Raw genomic sequence first — 22,192 nt, forward strand, 5'->3', positions numbered from 1 at the left:
GGCGCAACACCAGGGATTCCGGTGCCAACGTGGAACCTACACAACACAATCAAAATACTTTGCCCCAACTTAACAGTGAGGTTGTCAATCTCACCGGCTTGTTGTAAACAAAGGATTAAACGTATGGTGTGGAAAATAATGTTTGCTTGCAGAAAACAAAAGAGAACAATGATTGCAATAGGTTGTATTTCAGATGTAAAAGAATGGACCGGGGTCCACAGTTCACTAGTGGTGTCACTCCAATAAGATAAATAACATGTTGGGTAAACAAATTACAGTTGGGCAATTGACAAATAGAGAGGGCATAAAAATGCACATACATATCATGATGACTACCATGAGATTTACATAGGGCATTACGACAAAGAACATAGACCGCCATCCAGCATGCATCTATGCCTAAAAAGTCCACCTTCGGGTTAGCATCCGCACCCCTTCCAGTATTAAGTTGCAAACAACAGACAATTGCATTAAGTACTGTGCGTAATGTAAACAATACAAATATCCTTAGACAAAGCATTGATGTTTTATCCCTAGTGGCAACAACACATCCACAACCTTAGGACTTTCTGTCACTGTCCCAGATTCAATGGAGACATGAACCCACTATCTAGCATAAATACTCCCTCTTGGAGTTACAAGTATCAACTTGGCCAGAGCCTCTACTAGCAACGGAGAGCATGCAAGATCATAAACAACACATATATGATAGATCAATAATCAACTTGACATAGTATTCCATATTCATCAGATCCCAACAAACACAACATGTAGCATTACAATAAGATGATCTTGATCATGATAGGCAGCTCACAAGATCTAAACATGATGCCACAAAAGGAGAAGACGACCATCTAGCTACTGCTATGGACCCATAGTCCAAGGATAAACTACTCACGCATCAGTCTGGAGGCGGGCATGGTGATGTAGAGCCCTCCGGTGATGAATTCCCCTCTCCGGCAGGGTGCCGGAGGAGATCTTCTGAACCCCCCGAGTTAGGGTTGACGGCGGCGGCGTCTCTGGAACTGTTCTGGTATTTTAGCTCTCAGTGTTAGGGTTTTCCAAGACGAAGGAATAAATAGGCGAAGGGGCAGAGTCGGGGGAGCCAGGGGGCTCCCTCCCCACATGGCGGCGCGGCAGTGGGGCCCCCCGCGCCGCCCTATGGGGTGGGCCCCTGATACGTCTCAAACGTATCTATAATTTCTTATGTTCCATGCTACTTTTATGATGATACTCACATGTTTTATACACATTATATGTCATTATTGTGCATTTTCCGGCACTAACCTATTAACGAGATGCCGAAGAGCCAGTTGCTGTTTTCTGCTGTTTTTGGTTTCAGAAATCCTAGTAAAGAAATATTCTCGGAATTGGACGAAATCAACGCCCAGGGTCCTATTTTGCCACGAAGCTTCCAGAAGACCGAGGGGGAAAGGAAGTGGGGCCACGAGGCGCCGCCACAACAGGGCAGCGCGGCCTAGGTCTTGGCCGCGCGGCCCTGGCGTGTGGGGCCCTCGTGTGGCCCCCCGCGTTGCCCTTCCGCCTACTTAAAGCCTTCGTCGCGAAACCCCCAGTACCGAGAGCCACGATACGGAAAACTTTACTGAGACGCCGCCGCCGCCAATCCCATCTCGGGGGATTCAGGAGATCGCCTCCGGCACCCTGCCGGAGAGGGGAATCATCTCCCGGAGGACTCTACACCGCCATGGTCGCCTCTGGATTGATGAGTGAGTAGTTCACCCCTGGACTATGGGTCCATAGCAGTAGCTAGATGGTTGTCTTCTCCTCATTGTGCTTCATTGTCGGATCTTGTGAGCTGCCTATCATGATCAAGATCATCTATCTGTAATGCTATATGTTGTGTTTGTTGGGATCCGATGAATAGAGAATACTATGTTATGTTGATTATCAATCTATTACCTATGTGTTGTTTATGATCTTGCATGCTCTCTGTTGTTAGTAGAGGCTCTGGCCAAGTTTTTGCTAGTAACTCCAAGAGGGAGTATTTATGCTCGATAGTGGGTTCATGCCTCCATTAAATCGCAGGACAAAGGAGAAAGTTCTAAGGTTGTGGATGTGCTGTTGCCACTAGGGATAAAACATTGATGCTATGTTCGAGGATATAGTTATTGATTACATTACGCACCATACTTAATGCAATTGTCTGTTGCTTGCAACTTAATAACGGAAGGGGTTCGGATGATAACCTGAAATTGGACTTTTTAGGCATAGATGCATGCTGGATAGCGGTCTATGTACTTTGTCGTAATGCCCAATTGAATCTCACAATATTCATCATGTCATGTATGTGCATTGTCATGCCCTCTCTATTTGTCAATTGCCCAACTGTAATTTGTTCACCCAACATGCTATTTATCTTATGGGAGAGACACCTCTAGTGAACTGTGGACCCCGGTCCATTCTTTTACATCGAATACAATCTCTTTGCAATACTTGTTTCTTCGTTCTCTGCAAACAATCATCATCCACACTATACATCTAATCCTTTGTAACAGCAAGCCGGTGAGATTGACAACCTCACTGTTTCGTTGGGGCAAAGTACTTTGGTTGTGTTGTGCAGGTTCCACGTTGGCGCCGGAATCCCTGGTGTTGCGCCGCACTACATTCCGTCACCATCAACCTTCAACGTGCTTCTTGGCTCCTACTGGTTCAATAAACCTTGGTTTCTTTCTGAGGGAAAACTTGCTGCTGTGCGCATCATACCTTCCTCTTGGGGTTCCCAACGAACGTGTGAGTTACACGCCATCAAGCTCTTTTTCTGGCGCCGTTGCCGGGGAGACCAAGACACGCTGCAAGGGGAGTCTTCACATCCCAATCTCTTTACTTTGTTTTTGTCTTGCTTTATTTTATTTACTACTTTGTTTGCTGCACTAAATCAAAACACGAAAAAATTAGTTGCTAGTTTTACTTTATTTACTATCTTGTTTGCTATATTAAAAACACAAAAAAATTAGTTGCTTGCATTTACTTTATCTAGTTTACTTTATTTACTATTGCTAAAATGAATACTGCTGAGAATACTAAGTTGTGTGACTTCACAACCACAAATAATAATGATTTCTTATGCACACCTATTGCTCCACCCGCTACTACAGCAGAATTCTTTGAAATTAAACCTGCTTTACTAAATCTTGTTATGCGAGAGCAATTTTCTGGTGTTAGTTCTGATGATGCTGCTGCCCATTGATAACCCACAAGTATAGGGGATCGCGGCAGTCTTCGAGGGAAGTAAAACCCAAATTTATTGATTCGACACAAGGGGAGGTAAAGAATACTTATAAGCCTTAACAACTGAGTTGTCAATTCAGCTGCACCTGGAAAAGCACTAGTAACAGGGGTGATGTGAAAGTAGCAGTGATATGAGAGCAATAGTAACAGTAACACAGCAGTAGTAATAGTAACACAGAGGTAATGGCACCAGAAGATACACTACAAGAAAAGTTCTGATAGACAACGTCTCAAAATCGTCCGCTAAGGGGTATTTTTCGTCGCCTATGGGCCTAACCCGACGATATGGGTTCTGTTGTGGAAACTGCATCAGGCAAAGTCCTACGACGATTTTTTCGGTCCGTCGCGCTTGGGCGCCCTTCCGTCACGGAAAATCGGACCGTTGCCCAAGTGTTTCCGGGAGCCCGTTGACTGCTGACGTCATGCAACCGACACGTGGCGACGCCGTTAGCGCGATTAACGGCGTTAACAGCCGAAACCCCGTGGTAGATGGTAGGCCCACACGAGGCCTGCCACGTCTTAAGCGGGCCGGCCCATTAAGTTTGCGGGCCGGGCCAGTGACTTAGTTTGACCGGTCAACTATATAGTGGGCTGGTCCATTAGTTACGTGGGCGGGCCTAACCTCTAAGGTTGATCGGTCAAAATCAGTAACGGGCCGGCCCACTAAGTATGTGGGCGGGCCGAATGCACTCGTTTGACCGGTCAACGAGGCAAAGGGCCGGCCCACAAGACATGTGGGACCCACTTTCCAGGTATCGGGCTGGCCCATTTACCAAGTGGGGACCACATTAAAGCACCGGGGCCGGCCCAAGAAGTTATTGGGCCGGCCCAATTAGCATGTGGGTCCCACTTTCCTGCTATCGGGCCGGCCCATTTAGTACGTGGGGTCCACATTTGATCAAATGGGCTGGCCCAACAAGCTAGTGGGCCGGGCCAAAAGCACCGGTGGGTCCCACTTTCCTGTTAAAGGGCCAGCCCATTTAGTATGTGGGTCCACCATATAGCAAGTGGGCCGGCCCAACAAGATAGTGGGCCGGGCCAAAAACACAGGTGGGTCCCACTTTCCAGTTAAAGGGCTGGCCCATTTAGTATGTGGGGTCCACCATATAGCAAGTGGGCCGGCCCAACAAGATAGTGGGCCGGGCCAAAACACGGGTGGGTCCCACTTTCCTGTTAAAGGGCCGGCCCATTTAGTATGTGGGGTCCACCATATAGCAAGTGGGCCGGCCCAACACGCTAGTGGGCCGGGCCAAAAACACAGGTGGGTCCCACTTTCCAGTTAAAGGGCCAGCCCATTTAGTATGTGGGGTCCACCATATAGCAAGTGGGCCGTGCCAAAAACACAGGTGGGTCCCACTTTCGTCTTAAAGGGCCGGCCCATTTAGTATGTGGGGGCCACCACAAAAGCAATTGGGCTGGCCCAACTAGTTAGTGGGCCGGCCCAGTAGTGGGTGGGGTCCACCTTAAAGCAAGTGGGCCGGCCCAATAAAAGTGTGGGGTCCACAGTAAATCAAGTGGGCTGGCCCAATAAGTAAGTGGGCCAGCCCGTTTAGTTGCTGTTTATATGCCGGCGTAATAGGCGCTTTAGGATTTTGCGGGCCGGCACATATGTGATTTCGCTTAATTTGGCCGTTTAAGGGATGGGAATTCGTGATTTAGATACTGAGAATATTTACGCAGCATTGATTTCTGTCGGATAGCCTCAATTACCACAAGCACCAAAGAAAAAATGCACGAAAGAACTATAAAAACTAACTAAATATTACATCAGCTGCAAGGCATTGAAAAAATATTACAGAACCCAGAGAAATTGAATGGTAATTAAACCTAGCAATACAATGAAGGGATCCGGCAATCTTTTAAGTTGTCCATGCAGCACCTATATCCGAAACAAAGACATTACAAGTTAAGACAGCAACAATGGAAAGGCAAAGACACTACAATATTGTTTGCCAAAGAATTTGGAACTCATCATTTCGTCTTTATAACAAGATCATTGTAATGCGCACAATAAGCAAACAAAGAGTGCATGCCGCATACCAATGACCAATATAACGAGCATGTTAGAATGAAACATCAGACTTACTACTGTCGAGTCCCATGCAAACCAACATGTTCAGGGAGTACAAAATTGGCATGAACAACATAGTAGCAGGCTATAAATTTTGTAACAACGACTGAGCAAGATGAAGTTATGATGGCTACATCTACAGAGCAGGGAATGTAAACCAAAAATAGAAGTTACGCTGGCAAAAGCTAAAGAGGAGGGAATGTGAACCAACATGTGCCAAGTGCAATTACTTCATTTTGGCCGTGAACTAAATAATACTCCTGAACTTATAGTGAAGGGGATGCAAATCAAGATGTTTCGGGATATAAACTTGTAATGAGCAACACATAGAGGATAGTTAATGCTGGAGCTTAGGATGGACCAGATACAGAATATAGTGGGATCACCTGTGAACTTGTATAAGAGGGAATGCAAACCAATATGTTCAGCTTTCCATATGTGAGCGTCATGCCAAGTCAGAGAAACAAGTCAATAATGCAGCTTTTGAAGAACAAGATGGCACGCAAAATTATTATCTAGTAGTATGACAAGTTTATTTGTACTACAGGCTAGATAGCAGAGTGATAGCATGCCAAACTAAGTCCTTACTTTGTTAGCTTACAATGAACTAGCTACAAAGACTGGCATCACCTGTAGTACAGGGAATGCAAGCCAACATGTTCATGGAGTAAAAAATTAGCACAAACAACATAGTAGCAGGCCATAATTTTTGTAACAACGACTGAGCAAGATAAAGTTATGATGGCTATATCTACAGAGCAGGGAATGTAAACTGATACGTCTCCGACGTATCGATAATTTCTTATGTTCCATGCCACATTATTGATGTTATCTACATGTTTTATGCACACTTTATGTCATATTCGTGCATTTTCTGGAACTAACCTATTAACAAGATGCCGAAGTGCCGATTCTTTGTTTCTGCTGTTTTGGTTTCAGAAATCCTAGTAAGGAAATATTCTCGAATTGGACGAAATCAAAGCCCGGGGGCCTATTTTCTCACGAAGCTTCGGAAGTCCGAAGGAGAGACGAAGAGGGGCCACGGAGGGGCCACACCCTAGGGCGGCGCGGCCCCCTTGGCCGCGCGGCCACGTGGTGTGGGGCCCCCGTGCCGCCTCTTGACCTGCCCTTTCGCCTATAAAAAGTCTCCGTGACGAAACCCCGGTCTGAGAACCACGATACGGAAAACCTTCCCGGAGACGCCGCCGCCGCCGATCCCATCTCGGGGGATCCAGGAGATCGCCTCCGGCACCCTGCCGGAGAGGGGAATCATCTCCCGGAGGACTCTACGCCGCCATGGTCGCCTCCGGTGTGATGTGTGAGTAGTCTACCCCTGGACTATGGGTCCATAGCAGTAGCTAGATGGTTGTCTTCTCCCCATTGTGCTATCATTGTCGGATCTTGTGAGCTGCCTAACATGATCAAGATCATCTATCTGTAATTCTATATGTTGCGTTTGTTGGGATCCGATGAATAGAGAATACTTGTTATGTTGATTATCAAAGCTATGCTTATGTGTTGTTTATGATCTTGCATGCTCTCAGTTATTATTAGATGCTCTGGCCAAGTTGATGGTAGTAACTCCAAGAGGGAGTATTTATGCTCGATAGTGGGTTCATTCCTCTCGTGAATCTGGAGGAGTGACAAGAACCACTAAGGTTATGGATGTGCTTTGTTGCCACTAGGGATACAACATTAGTGCTATGTTCAAGGATGTAGTCACTAGTTACATTACGCGCAATACTTAATGCAATTGTCTATTGTTAGCAACTTAATCTTTGGAGGGGGTTCGGATGATAACTTTGAAGGTGGACTTTTTAGGCATAGATGCGGTTGGATGACGGTCTATGTACTTTGTCGTAATGCCCAATTAAATCTCACTATACTCATCATGATATGTATGTGCATGGTCATGCTCTCTTTATTTGTCAATTGCCCAACTGTAATTTGTTCACCCAACATGCTGTTCGTCTTATGGGAGAGACACCTCTAGTGAACTGTGGACCCCGGTCCAATTCTCTTTACTGAAATACAATCTCTTGCAATCTTTGTTCTCTTGTTTTACGCAAACAATCATCTTCCACACAATACGGTTAATCCTTTGTTACAGCAAGCCGGTGAGATTGACAACCTCACTGTTTCGTTGGGGCAAAGTACTTTGGTTGTGTTGTGCAGGTTCCACGTTGGCGCCGGAATCTCTGGTGTTGCGCCGCACTACATCCCGCCGCCATCAACCTTCAACGTGCTTCTTGGCTCCTCCTGGTTCGATAAACCTTGGTTTCTTTACGAGGAAAACTTGCTGCTGTGCGCATCATACCTTCCTCTTGGGGTTCCCAACGAACGTGTGAGTTACACGCCATCAAGCATATTTTCTGGCGCCGTTGCCGGGGAGATCAAGACACGCTGCAAGGGGAGTCTCCACTTCTCAATCTCTTTACTTTGTTTTTGTCTTGCTTAGTTTTATTTACTACTTTGTTTGCTGCACTAAATCAAAATACAAAAAAATTAGTTGCTAGTTTTACTTTACTTGCTATCTTGTTTACTATATCAAAAACACAAAAAAATTAGTTTACTTGCATTTACTTTACTTATTTCATCATGTTTCCTTTTAATTTTACCTCTACACCCGGATGCGGTCATGTATTCCCTAGACCAAAGAGTAGGAATAAGAGTAAGAAAGGTAAGAGCAACACCCCTGGTAAGAATGCCGATGCACCACTCTTCGATAATACTTGATACACACTTTCTGCGCCTAGCTGAAAGGCGTTAAAGAAAAGCGCTTATGGGAGACAACCCATGTTTTTACCTACAGTACTTTGTTTTTATTTTGTGTCTTGGAAGTTGTTTACTACTGTAGCAACCTCTCCTTATCTTAGTTTTGTGTTTTGTTGTGCCAAGTTAAGCCGTTGATAGAAAAGTAAGTACTAGATTTGGATTACTGCACAGTTCCAGATTTCTTTGCTGTCACGAATCTGGGTCCACCTCCCTGTAGGTAACTCAGAAAATTAAGCCAATTTACGTGCATGATCCTCAGATATGTACGCAACTTTCATTCAATTTGAGCAAGTCTGGTGCCATTTTAAAATTCGTCAATACGAACTGTTCTGTTTTGACAGATTCTGCCTTTTATTTCGCATTGCCTCTTTCGCTATGTTGGATGAATTTCTTTGATCTACTAATGTCCAGTAGCATTATGCAATGTCCAGAAGTGTTAAGAATGATTGTGTCACCTCTGAATATGTCAATTTATAATGTGCACTAACCCTCTAATGAGTTGTTTCGAGTTTGGTGTGGAGGAAGTTTTCAAGGATCAAGAGAGGAGTATGATGCAACATGATCAAGGAGAGTGAAAGCTCTAAGCTTGGGGATGCACCCGGTGGTTCACCCCTGCATATATCAAGAAGACTCAAGCGTCTAAGCTTGGGGATGCCCAAGGCATCCCCTTCTTCATCGACAACATTATCAGGTTCCTCCCCTGAAACTATATTTTTATTCCATCACATCTTATGTGCTTTTTCTTGGAGCGTCGGTTTGTTTTTGTTTTTTGTTTTGTTTGAATAAAATGGATCCTAGCATTCACTTTATGGGAGAGAGACACGCTCCGCTGTAGCATATGGACAAGTATGTCCTTGGTTTCTACTCATAGTATTCATGGCGAAGTTTCTCCTTCGTTAAATTGTTATATGGTTGGAATTGGAAAATGATACATGTAGTAATTGCTATAAATGTCTTGGGTAATGTGATACTTAGCAATTGTTGTGCTCATGATTAAGCTCTTGCATCATATGCTTTGCACCCATTAATGAAGAAATACATAGAGCATGCTAAAATTTGGTTTGCATATTTGGTTTCTCTAAGGTCTAGATAATTTCTAGTATTGAGTTTGAACAACAAGGAAGACGGTGTAGAGTCTTATAATGTTTTCAATATGTCTTTTATGTGAGTTTTGCTACACCGGTTCATCCTTGTGTTTGTTTCAAATAAGCCTTGCTACCCTAAACCTTGTATCGAGAGGGAATACTTCTCATGCATCCAAAATACTTGAGCCAACCACTATGCCATTTGTGTCCACCATACCTACCTACTACATGGTATTTTCCGCCATTCCAAAGTAAATTGCTTGAGTGCTACCTTTAAAATTCCATCATTCACCTTTGCAATATATAGCTCATGGGACAGATAGCTTTAAACTATTGTGGTATTGAATATGTAATTATGCACTTTATCTCTTATTAAGTTGCTTGTTGTGCGATAACCGTGTTTACTGGGGACGCCATCAACTACTCTTTGTTGAATTTCATGTGAGTTGCTATGCATGTTCGTCTTGTGCGAAGTAAGAGAGATCTACCACCATATGGTTAAGCATGCATATGTTAGAGAAGAACATTGGGCCGCTAACTAAAGCCATGTTCCATGGTGGAAGTTTCAGTTTTGGACAACAATCCTCAAATCTCAAATGAGAAAATTATTAATTGTTGTTATATGCTTATGCATAAAAGAGGAGTCCATTATCTGTTGTCTATGTTGTCCCGGTATGGATGTCTAAGTTGAAGAATAATCAATAGCGAGAAATCCAATGCGAGCTTTCTCCTTAGACCTTTGTACAGGCGGCATAGAGGTACCCCTTTGTGACACTTGGTAAAAACAATGCATTGTGATGATCCGGTAGTCCAAGCTAATTAGGACAAGGTGCGGGCACTATTAGTATACTATGCATGAGGCTTGCAACTTGTAAGATATAATTTACATGATACATATGCTTTATTACTACCGTTGACAAAATTGTTTCATGTTTTCAAAATCAAAGCTCTAGCACAAATATAGCAATCGATGCTTTTCCTCTATGGAGGACCATTCTTTTACTTTCAATGTTGAGTCACTTCACCTATTTCTCTCCACCTCAAGAAGCAAACACTTGTGTGAACTATGCATTGATTCCTACATACTTGCTTATTGCACTTATTATATTACTCTATGTTGACAATATCCATGAGATATACATGTTACAAGTTGAAAGCAACCGCTGAAACTTAATCTTCTTTTGTGTTGCTTCAATACCTTTACTTTGAATTATTGCTTTATGAGTTAACTCTTATGCAAGACTTATTGATGCTTGTCTTGAAGTGCTATTCATGAAAAGTCTTTGCTTTATGATTCACTTGTTTACTCATGTCATATACATTGTTTTGATCGCTGCATTCACTACATATGCTTTACAAATAGTATGATCAAGATTATGATGGCATGTCACTCCAGAAATTATCTGTGTTATCGTTTTACCTGCTCGGGACGAGCTGAACTAAGCAGGGATGCTGATACGTCTCCGACGTATCGATAATTTCTTATGTTCCATGCCACATTATTGATGTTATCTACATGTTTTATGCACACTTTATGTCATATTCGTGCATTTTCTGGAACTAACCTATTAACAAGATGCCGAAGTGCGATTCTTTGTTTTTGCTGTTTTTGGTTTCAGAAATCCTAGTAAGGAAATATTCTCGGAATTGGACGAAATCAAAGCCCAGGGGCCTATTTTCTCACGAAGCTTCCAGAAGTCCGAAGGAGAGACGAAGAGGGGCCACGGAGGGGCCACACCCTAGGGCGGCGCGGCCCCCTTGGCCGCGCGGCCTGTGGTGTGGGGCCCCCGTGCCGCCTCTTGACCTGCCCTTTCGCCTATAAAAAGTCTCCGTGACGAAAACCCCTGCACCGAGAACCACGATACGGAAAACCTTCCGGAGACGCCGCCGCCGCCGATCCCATCTCGGGGGATCCGGAGATCGCCTCCGGCACCCTGCCGGAGAGGGGAATCATCTCCCGGAGGACTCTACGCCGCCATGGTCGCCTCCGGTGTGATGTGTGAGTAGTCTACCCCTGGACTATGGGTCCATAGCAGTAGCTAGATGGTTGTCTTCTCCCCATTGTGCTATCATTGTCGGATCTTGTGAGCTGCCTAACATGATCAAGATCATCTATCTGTAATTCTATATGTTGCGTTTGTTGGGATCCGATGAATAGAGAATACTTGTTATGTTGATTATCAAAGCTATGCTTATGTGTTGTTTATGATCTTGCATGCTCTCCGTTATTAGTAGATGCTCTGGCCAAGTTGATGCTAGTAACTCCAAGAGGAGTATTTATGCTCGATAGTGGGTTCATGCCTCTGTGAATGCGGAGGAGTGACAAGAACCACTAAGGTTATGGATGTGCTTTGTTGCCACTAGGGATAAAACATTAGTGCTATGTTCAAGGATGTAGTCACTAGTTACATTACGCGCAATACTTAATGCAATTGTCTGTTGTTAGCAACTTAATACGGAGGGTTCGGATGATAACCTGAAGGTGGACTTTTTAGGCATAGATGCAGTTGGATGACGGTCTATGTACTTTGTCGTAATGCCCAATTAAATCTCACTATACTCATCATGATATGTATGTGCATGGTCATGCTCTCTTTATTTGTCAATTGCCCAACTGTAATTTGTTCACCCAACATGCTGTTCGTCTTATGGGAGAGACACCTCTAGTGAACTGTGGACCCCGGTCCAATTCTCTTTACTGAAATACAATCTCTTGCAATCTTTGTTCTCTTGTTTTACGCAAACAATCATCTTCCACACAATACGGTTAATCCTTTGTTACAGCAAGCCGGTGAGATTGACAACCTCACTGTTTCGTTGGGGCAAAGTACTTTGGTTGTGTTGTGCAGGTTCCACGTTGGCGCCGGAATCTCTGGTGTTGCGCCGCACTACATCCCGCCGCCATCAACCTTCAACGTGCTTCTTGGCTCCTCCTGGTTCGATAAACCTTGGTTTCTTTCTGAGGGAAAACTTGCTGCTGTGCGCATCATACCTTCCTCTTGGGGTTCCCAACGAACGTGTGAGTTACACGGCATCATAAACCAAATATAGAAGTTACGATGCCAAAAGCTATAGAGCAGGGAATGCGAACCAACATGTGCAATTACTTAAAATTGGCCATGAACTAAATAATAGCAGGATGTTACTATAATACCTATAATTTTTGTAACAACGACTGAGCAAGATAGAAGTTATGATGGCTACATCTACAGAGCAGGGAATGCAAACCAAAATGTTCAGTCGCTTAAAGTTAGCAATGAAGTAGAAAATAGCAACGTGTTACGGTCATAGCTAGGAATGAACTAAAAGAGCTTCAGACAAACAAGCATCTGAACCCAGAACATGGCGCTAAAACAAGGGACTTACATTAGGAGAAGCACTCTGTGGGAGTCACAGCAGATCTTCCTGGGGTTGATAGATCCGGTGATGAAGTACGCTACATGTGCTACTTGGGGTTGGAGAGACGGCCATTACACTTCATGGTTACTCATCTCATCTGCAAAAACGTAACGGCGCGTCGTTAGCACAAACAGGTTCCCCCAAGATTAAACAAGAACTTGCAGGCAAGCAATAGAAAAGCGACAGTAGAAGAGTTTAGATCATGCACGGCGCCGGTGAAGTAATACGTCTCCGACGTATCGATAATTTCTTATGTTCCATGCCACATTATTGATGTTATCTACATGTTTTATGCACACTTTATGTCATATTCGTGCATTTTCTGGAACTAACCTATTAACAAGATGCCGAAGTGCCAGTTCCTGTTTTCTGCTGTTTTTGGTTTCAGAAATCCTAGTAACGAAATATTCTCGGAATCGGATGAAATCAACGCCCAAGTTCCTATTTTCACCGGAAGCATCCAGAACACCCGGGAAGGACCAGAGGGGGGGCACTGGGCCCCCAGACCATAGGCCGGCGCGGCCCAGGCCCTGGCCGCGCCGCCCTATGGTGTCGTTGCCCCTTCGACCCTCCTGCGCCGCCTCTTCGCCTATATAAAGCCCCTGGATCGAAAAACCCTGATACGATTGACGAAAACCACAGAAACCTTCCAGAGCCGCCGCCACCGCGAAGCCAAGATCTGGGGGACAGGAGTCTCTGTTCCCGCACGCCGCCGGAGCGGGGAAGTGCCCCCGGAAGGCTTCTCCATCGACACCGCTGCCATCTCCACCGCCATCATCATCACCGCTGCTGCTCCCATGAGGAGGGAGTAGTTCTCCATCGAGGCTCGGGGCTGTACCGGTAGCTATGTGGTTCATCTCTCTCCTATGTGCTTCAATACAATAATCTCATGAGCTGCCTTACATGATTGAGATTCATATGATGATGCTTGTAATCTAGATGTCATTATGCTAGTCAAGTGAGTTTTACTTATGTGATCTCCGGAGACTCCTTGTCCCACGTGTGTAAAGGTGACAGTGTGTGCACCGTGTGGGTCTCTTAGGCTATATTTCACAGAATACTTATTCACTGATGAATGACATAGTGAGGTGCTTATTTATATCTCTTTATGATTGCAATGTGTTTGTATCACAATTTATCTATGTGCTACTCTAGCAATGTTATTAAAGTAGTTCTATTCCTCCTGCACGATGTAATGGTGACAGTGTGTGCATCCGTGTTAGTACTTGGTTTATGCTATGATCATGATCTCTTGTAGATTGCGAAGTTAACTATTGCTTTGATAGTATTGATGTGATCTATTCCTCCTACATATGCATGAAGGTGACAGTGTGCATGCTATGTCAGTACTTGGTTTAGTCTTTTTGATCTATCTTACACTATAAGGTTACTTAAATATGAACAAATTGTGGAGCTTGTTAACTCCGGCATTGAGGGTTCGCGTAATCCTACGCAATGCGTTCATCATCCAACAAAAGTGTAGAGTATGCATTTATCTATTCTGTTATGTGATCAATGTTGAGAGTGTCCACTAGTGAAAGTGTAATCCCTAGGCCTTGTTCCTAAATACTGCTGCGTTACTACTGCTTGTTTACTGTTTCACTGTGTTACTACTGCTACAATACTACCACCATCAACTACACGCCAGCAAGCTATTTTCTGGCACCGTTGCTACTGCTCATATATATTCATACCACCTGTATTTCACTATCTCTTCGCCGAACTAGTGCACCTATTAGGTGTGTTGGGGACACAAGAGACTTCTTGCTTTGTGGTTGCAGGGTTGCATGAGAGGGATATCTTTGACCTCTTCCTCCCTGAGTTCGATAAACCTTGGGTGATCCACTTAAGGGAAAACTTGCTGCTGTTCTACAAACCTCTGCTCTTGGAGGCCCAACACTGTCTACAGGAAAAGGAGGGGGAAGTAGACATCAAGCTATTTTCTGGGCCGTTGCCGGGGAGGAAAGGTAAAAGGTACTCACACTCCGGACCTCAGCTACCAAGCTATTTTCCATCGTTGTAAGTACTCAAAGCTATTTCCTTTAGATCCTGCAATTGCATCTTTTTGTTTCTTGTTTACACTAGTTTGGCATAATGGACAAAAATGAGCTTCTATTGCTATTTCCTGATTTAAAACATGGATTGTTTGATGCAAAAATTAAAAAACCTATGGAATCTTATTTGCATGCTGGTAGTAATATTAGTATGAACGCTTTGAACACCATTGTTGATGATGATATAGAAAGTTCTAAGCTTGGGGAAGCTGGTTTTCATGATCTTTTTAGTCCCCCAAGCACTGAGGAGAAAATTTTCTTTGATGATACTTTGCCTCCCATATATGATGATTATAATGATAGTGGTCTTTTGGTGCCACCTACTATGGAGAGTAAATTTTGTTGTGATTATACTATGCCTCCAACACTTGATGAGAATAATAATGATAGCTACTTTGTTGAATTTGCTCCTACTACAATTAATAAGAATAACTATGCTTATGTGGAGAGTAATAATTTTATACATGAGACTCATGATAAGAATGCTTTATGTGATAGTTATATTGTTGAGTTTTCTCATGATACTACTGAAAGTTATTATGAGAGAGGAAAATATGGTTGTAGAAATTTTCATGTTACTAAAATACCTCTCTATGTGCTGAAATTTTTGAAGCTATACTTGTTTTATCTTCATATGCTTGTTACTTTGCTCTTCATGAACTTGTTTATTTACAAGATTCCTATGCATAGGAAGCATGTTAGACTTAAGTGAGTTTTGAATTTGCCTCTTGATGCTCTCTTTTGCTTCAAATACAAATTCTTGCGAGTGCATCATTAAAACTGCTGAGCCCATCTTAATGGCTATAAAGAAAGAACTTCTTGGGAGATAACCCATGTGTTATTTTGCTACAGTATTTTGTTTTATATTTGTGTCTTGGAAGTTGTTTACTACTGTAGCAACCTCTCCTTATCTTAGTTTTGTGTTTTGTTGTGCCAAGTGAAGCCTCTAATCGAAGGTTGATACTAGATTTGGATTTCTGCGCAGAAACAGATTTCTATCTGTCACGAATCTGGGCTGTTTTCTCTGTAGAAAAATCAGAAAAATATGCCAATTTACGTGCATGTTCCTCAGATATGTACGCAACTTTCATTAGTTTTGAGTTTTCTGATCTGAGCAACGGAAGTATTTATTAAAAATTCGTCTTCACGGACTGTTCTGTTTTGACAGATTCTGCCTTTTATTTCGCATTGCTTCTTTCGCTGTGTTGGGTGGATTTCTTTGTTCCATTACCTTCCAGTAGCTTTGAGCAATGTCCAGAAGTGTTAAGAATGATTGTGTCACCTCTGAACATGTGATTTTTTGATTATGTACTAACCCCTCTAATGAAGTTTATGAGAAGTTTGGTGTGAAGGAAGTTTTCAAGGGTCAAGAGAGGAGGATGATATACTATGATCAAGGAGAGTGAAAGCTCTAAGCTTGGGGATGCCCCGGTGGTTCACCCCTGCATATATCAAGAAGACTCAAGCGTCTAAGCTTGGGGATGCCCAAGGCATCCCCTTCTTCATCGACAAATTATCAGGTTCCTTCTCTTGAAACTATATTTTTATTCCATCACATCTTATGTGCTTTTCTTGGAGCGTCGATTTGTTTTTGTTTTTGTTTGTGTTTGAATAAATTGGATTACATCATGCTTGTGTGGGAGAGAGACACGCTCCGCTGTTGCACATGAACACATGTGTTCTTAGCTTTTAGTATTCATGGCGAAGTTTTCTTCTTCGTTAAATTGTTATATGGTTGGAATTGGAAAATGATACATGTAGTAATTGCTATAAATGTCTTGGGGAATGTGATACTTGGAAATTGTTGTGCTCATGTTTAAGCTCTTGCATCATATGCTTTGCACCCATTAATGAAGAAATACATAGAGCATGCTAAAATTTGGTTTGCATATTTGGTCTCTCTAAGGTCTAGATAATTTCTAGTATTGAGTTTGAACAACAAGGAAGACGGTGTAGAGTCTTATAATATTTTCAATATGTCTTTTATGTAAGTTTTGCTGCACCGGTTCATCCTTGTGTTTGTTTCAAATAACTTTGCTAGCCTAAACCTTGTATCGAGAGGGAATACTTCTCATGCATCCAAATACTTGAGCCAACCACTATGCCATTTGTGTCCACCATACCTACCTACTACATGGTATTTTCCGCCATTCCAAAGTAAATTGCTTGAGTGCTACCTTTAAAATTCCATCATTCACCTTTGCAATATATAGCTCATGGGACAAATAGCTTAAAAACTATTGTGGTATTGAATATGTAATTATGCACTTTATCTCTTATTAAGTTGCTTGTTGTGCGATAACCATGTTCACTGGGGACGCCATCAACTACTCTTTGTTGAATTTCATGTGAGTTGCTATGCATGTCCGTCTTGTCTGAAGTAAGAGAGATCTACCACCTTATGGTTAAGCATGCATATTGTTAGAGAAGAACATTGGGCCGCTAACTAAAGCCATGATCCATGGTGGAAGTTTCAGTTTTGGACATATATCCTCAATCTCAAATGAGAAAATTATTAATTGTTGTTACATGCTTATGCATAAAAGAGGAGTCCATTATCTGTTGTCTATGTTGTCCCGGTATGGATGTCTAAGTTGAGAATAATCAATAGCGAGAAATCCAATGCGAGCTTTCTCCTTAGACCTTTGTACAGGCGGCATAGAGGTACCCCTTTGTGACACTTGGTTAAAACATGTGCATTGTGATAATCCGGTAGTCCAAGCTAATTAGGACAAGGTGCGGGCACTATTAGTACACTATGCATGAGGCTTGCAACTTGTAAGATATAATTTACATGATACATATGCTTTATTACTACCGTTGACAAAATTGTTTCATGTTTTCAAAATCAAAGCTCTAGCACAAATATAGCAATCGATGCTTTTCCTCTATGGAGGACAATTCTTTTACTTTCAATGTTGAGTCAGTTCACCTATTTCTCTCCACCTCAAGAAGCAAACACTTGTGTCAACTGTGTGCATTGATTCCTACATACTTGCTTATTGCACTTATTATATTACTCTATGTTGACAATATCCATGAGATATACATGTTACAAGTTGAAAGCAACCGCTGAAACTTAATCTTCCTTTGTGTTGCTTCAATGCTTTTACTATGAATTATTGCTTTATGAGTTAACTTTTATGCAAGACTTATTGATGCTTGTCTTGAAGTGCTATTCATGAAAAGTCTTTGCTTTATGATTCACTTGTTTACTCATGTCATATACATTGTTTTGATCGCTGCATTCACTACATATGCTTTACAAATAGTATGATCAAGGTTATGATGGCATGTCACTCGAAATTATACGTGTTATCGTTTTACCTGCTCGGGACGAGCAGAACTAAGCTTGGGGATGCTGATACGTCTCTGACGTATCGATAATTTCTTATGTTCCATGCCACATTATTGATGTTATCTACATGTTTTATGCACACTTTATGTCATATTCGTGCATTTTCTGGAACTAACCTATTAACAAGATGCCGAAGTGCCAGTTCCTATTTTCTGCTGTTTTTGGTTTCAGAAATCCTAGTAACGAAATATTCTCGGAATCGGACGAAATCAACGCCCAAGTTCCTATTTTCACCGGAAGCATCCAGAACACAGGAAGGACCGGAGGGGGCACCTTGGGCCCCCAGACCATAGGCCGGCGCGGCCCAGGCCCTGGCCGTGCCGCCCTATGGTGTCGTCGCCCCTTCGACCCTCCTGCGCCGCCTCTTCGCCTATATAAAGCCCCTGGATCGAAAACCCTGATACGATTGACGAAAACCACAGAAACCTTCCAGAGCCGCCGCCACCGCGAAGCCAAGATCTGGGGGACAGGAGTCTCTGTTCCGGCACGCCGCCGGAGCGGGGAAGTGCCCCCGGAAGGCTTCTCCATCGACACCGCTGCCATCTCCACCGCCATCATCATCACCGCTGCTGCTCCCATGAGGAGGGAGTAGTTCTCCATCGAGGCTCGGGGCTGTACCGGTAGCTATGTGGTTCATCTCTCTCCTATGTGCTTCAATACAATAATCTCATGAGCTGCCTTACATGATTGAGATTCATATGATGATGCTTGTAATCTAGATGTCATTATGCTAGTCAAGTGAGTTTTACTTATGTGATCTCCGGAGACTCCTTGTCCCACGTGTGTAAAGGTGACAGTGTGTGCACCGTGTGGGTCTCTTAGGCTATATTTCACAGAATACTTATTCACTGATGAATGGCATAGTGAGGTGCTTATTTATATCTCTTTATGATTGCAATGTGTTTGTATCACAATTTATCTATGTGCTACTCTAGCAATGTTATTAAAGTAGTTCTATTCCTCCTGCACGATGTAATGGTGACAGTGTGTGCATCCGTGTTAGTACTTGGTTTATGCTATGATCATGATCTCTTGTAGATTGCGAAGTTAACTATTGCTTTGATAGTATTGATGTGATCTATTCCTCCTACATATGCATGAAGGTGACAGTGTGCATGCTATGTCAGTACTTGGTTTAGTCTTTTTGATCTATCTTACACTATAAGGTTACTTAAATATGAACAAATTGTGGAGCTTGTTAACTCCGGCATTGAGGGTTCGCGTAATCCTACGCAATGCGTTCATCATCCAACAAAAGTGTAGAGTATGCATTTATCTATTCTGTTATGTGATCAATGTTGAGAGTGTCCACTAGTGAAAGTGTAATCCCTAGGCCTTGTTCCTAAATACTGCTGCGTTACTACTGCTTGTTTACTGTTTCACTGTGTTACTACTGCTACAATACTACCACCATCAACTACACGCCAGCAAGCTATTTTCTGGCACCGTTGCTACTGCTCATATATATTCATACCACCTGTATTTCACTATCTCTTCGCCGAACTAGTGCACCTATTAGGTGTGTTGGGGACACAAGAGACTTCTTGCTTTGTGGTTGCAGGGTTGCATGAGAGGGATATCTTTGACCTCTTCCTCCCTGAGTTCGATAAACCTTGGGTGATCCACTTAAGGGAAAACTTGCTGCTGTTCTACAAACCTCTGCTCTTGGAGGCCCAACACTGTCTACAGGAAAAGGAGGGGGAAGTAGACATCATGAAGCAGATCCGGTTCATGCACAGCGGTGTCGGTGAGCAAGATACGATGCGGTGGACGATGGATCCGGCGAAGCGGCTCCGGTGGGGTGGACGATACCGCAGCTGAAGCGACTGCAGTAGACTGCTGGATGAGCATATGGTTTCGAGGTTCGGCGGGGATGATCCGGTCCGGTTGATGACGGCGTCGATGAAGCGGCTCCGGCAGGCAGCCGGATGACGAGGATCGCGAGGGCTCGGGTAGGCCAGGGAAGTCCGGCGGGGATGTTCCGGTGGGGTGGTCGTGGAGGTGGGAGAGAGGGACTTGGGAAGTTCCGGTGGGTGGTCTGAAGGAAATGTATTTTTTTGGGAGGGTTTCCTGGGCTAGGGAGGTGGTGATCCAAAAAATGACGGGCAGACCCCCCCACCAACCGACTTTGCTGCCATCTCCACAGGGGTAGAATAGGAATTTGGAAGCGTGTGAAATTTTTGTATTTTGTGGGCGGCAAGTTTTGCCGCTATGAGATTTTAAATTTGGCCACCGTCCAAGTATAATGATAAAAAATTGTGACACCGTACTAGTACCTCTGTTCAAGGCCGAGTGCAAAATCAAATCATCATCACGTTGAATATAGGTCACTACCATGATCATGATCTATCTTCTGGACAGAGATCCAGTGCCCCACGTTCACAGGGCACAACGTGACCTGAGGCTTCCCATCCACCATTCGTTTCAATCCAACGGCAAGGAAAGCAACAGCGTGACCCGATTAATTTCTGCTGAGCTGAAGAGCTGATGTGTTCTCTCGAACCTGAAGAAATAGAGAAGGGAACAGAAGATGATTTCGGTTCCGAGCGCATCTGTCCGGGCCAAAAATGTATCTGGTACAAACTCCAGCGGGACGACGCATAGTGACTGGGCCGTTCGCAGCGACGCAAACATGCCCAAATATGTGTCTCGGATCCGTCGCGCGGACGCTGCGTGGACGCGTAAAGTGTCCGCTCGCGTCTGGCGAACGTTTCGTCGGGCCCGCTTGGCAGTGACCCAGCGTCGATGCGTCTTCTCAGCGGCGCCGCTTCGGTAGTCTGCGGTCGCGTAAAATGGCGATGCCTCGGGTGGCACGCGTCATCACCTACCTCTGCGAATGGCGATGCCACGCGTGCAGCGGCCGTCGCGTGCCTCCGACCTATATAAACAGGAGCGTACGCATATCATCTCCTCCCACACTAAACCCTAGCCGCTGCCGCTCAACCTCCTACTGGGTTTTGTATAGAACTAGAACGCATAATTTAATCTCAAGTTTGATGTGTCCTGTGAACGTGGGGGCACTGGATCTATGTCCCTATCTTCTTAATCCCAATCAAAAATGCGTTTGAAATATTTCAGGATTGGTGGGAGATTTTGCCGCCCGACTGAGATTAAATTAAACCACGCGTTCGACAATTCAAACTTGAGACCAAGGCTATGATACCATTTAAGTTCGAACTGATTGAAAAAGGCTATGCAATTAATTTATATAACATCCACAGGAACAACTACCAAGTTGATCCCAACCGCAGATAAATGCATCCACCAACAAAAGTAGGAACGGTGCCTTATTCTAAGGAAACATTTCACAAGACCAATGTACTCACTATGTAGTGTTCATCTCCAATTATCTATGGCATTTTCTAAGTCTTTGGGAGATTATAAAGAACTTGATTGGCCTCGTGCAATAGGGCATCACATGCTTCTAATCTCGATCTCAACATGTTAACTTTTGTTCTTAGCATAGCTGTTGCAACTCGTTCTACTTGGAGTTGTTCCTCCAAAACTTGAGCAGAGAAAGACTTGGACTTGGGCTTCAAAACCCAGCATTTCTCAGGAAAGAGATATCTTTATCTTTCCCATGTTTTGCCATCTCGAATTTCATATTAGCATGACAAGTTTTGAGTTGTGTAAAAAGAAAAGTTATTACAAAGAAAAATGCAGATGGTAGATTTAATGTGTACGAACTACTTTTAATCATACAAGTTGGCATGCCTGACTATAATAAGGACCGTCTATCTTGCTAGCAGGCATAATTATTAAGGTATTATTAATGGGCTACCATGTTCATAGTCTTCGAAGAAACATCCTTTATTGCATTACGAGCAGAAAACAGTTCACACGTGCGCTCAGATTCAAATTTTCAGCATGCAGCCGATTTATGGTTTAATTGAAGTACACATCATTATATTATTTCACACAAAATACAGCAGCCACATGGAACATATCTAATTTTAGTACAACAACAAAATTTGCAATTATTACAGACCAGGAAATTTTGAACGAAATTTTGAGCAGTAATTAATTACAGCATTGGCATCAATGATCCACTTGGTGAACAACGAGAATCAAAGTTTATTTAGACACCTTCAATTCCCAGACACATCACAACTGGCTTACCATGACAAGTGCATAGGAGATTCTTTAGAACATTTTCTGTCAAAGTTTGCCTATTTTTCAATTCATGTATCTCTTGGCGTGT

Source organism: Lolium perenne, chromosome 5 (genome assembly GCF_019359855.2).
Source record: "Lolium perenne isolate Kyuss_39 chromosome 5, Kyuss_2.0, whole genome shotgun sequence".
Classification (NCBI taxonomy): Eukaryota; Viridiplantae; Streptophyta; class Magnoliopsida; order Poales; family Poaceae; genus Lolium; species Lolium perenne.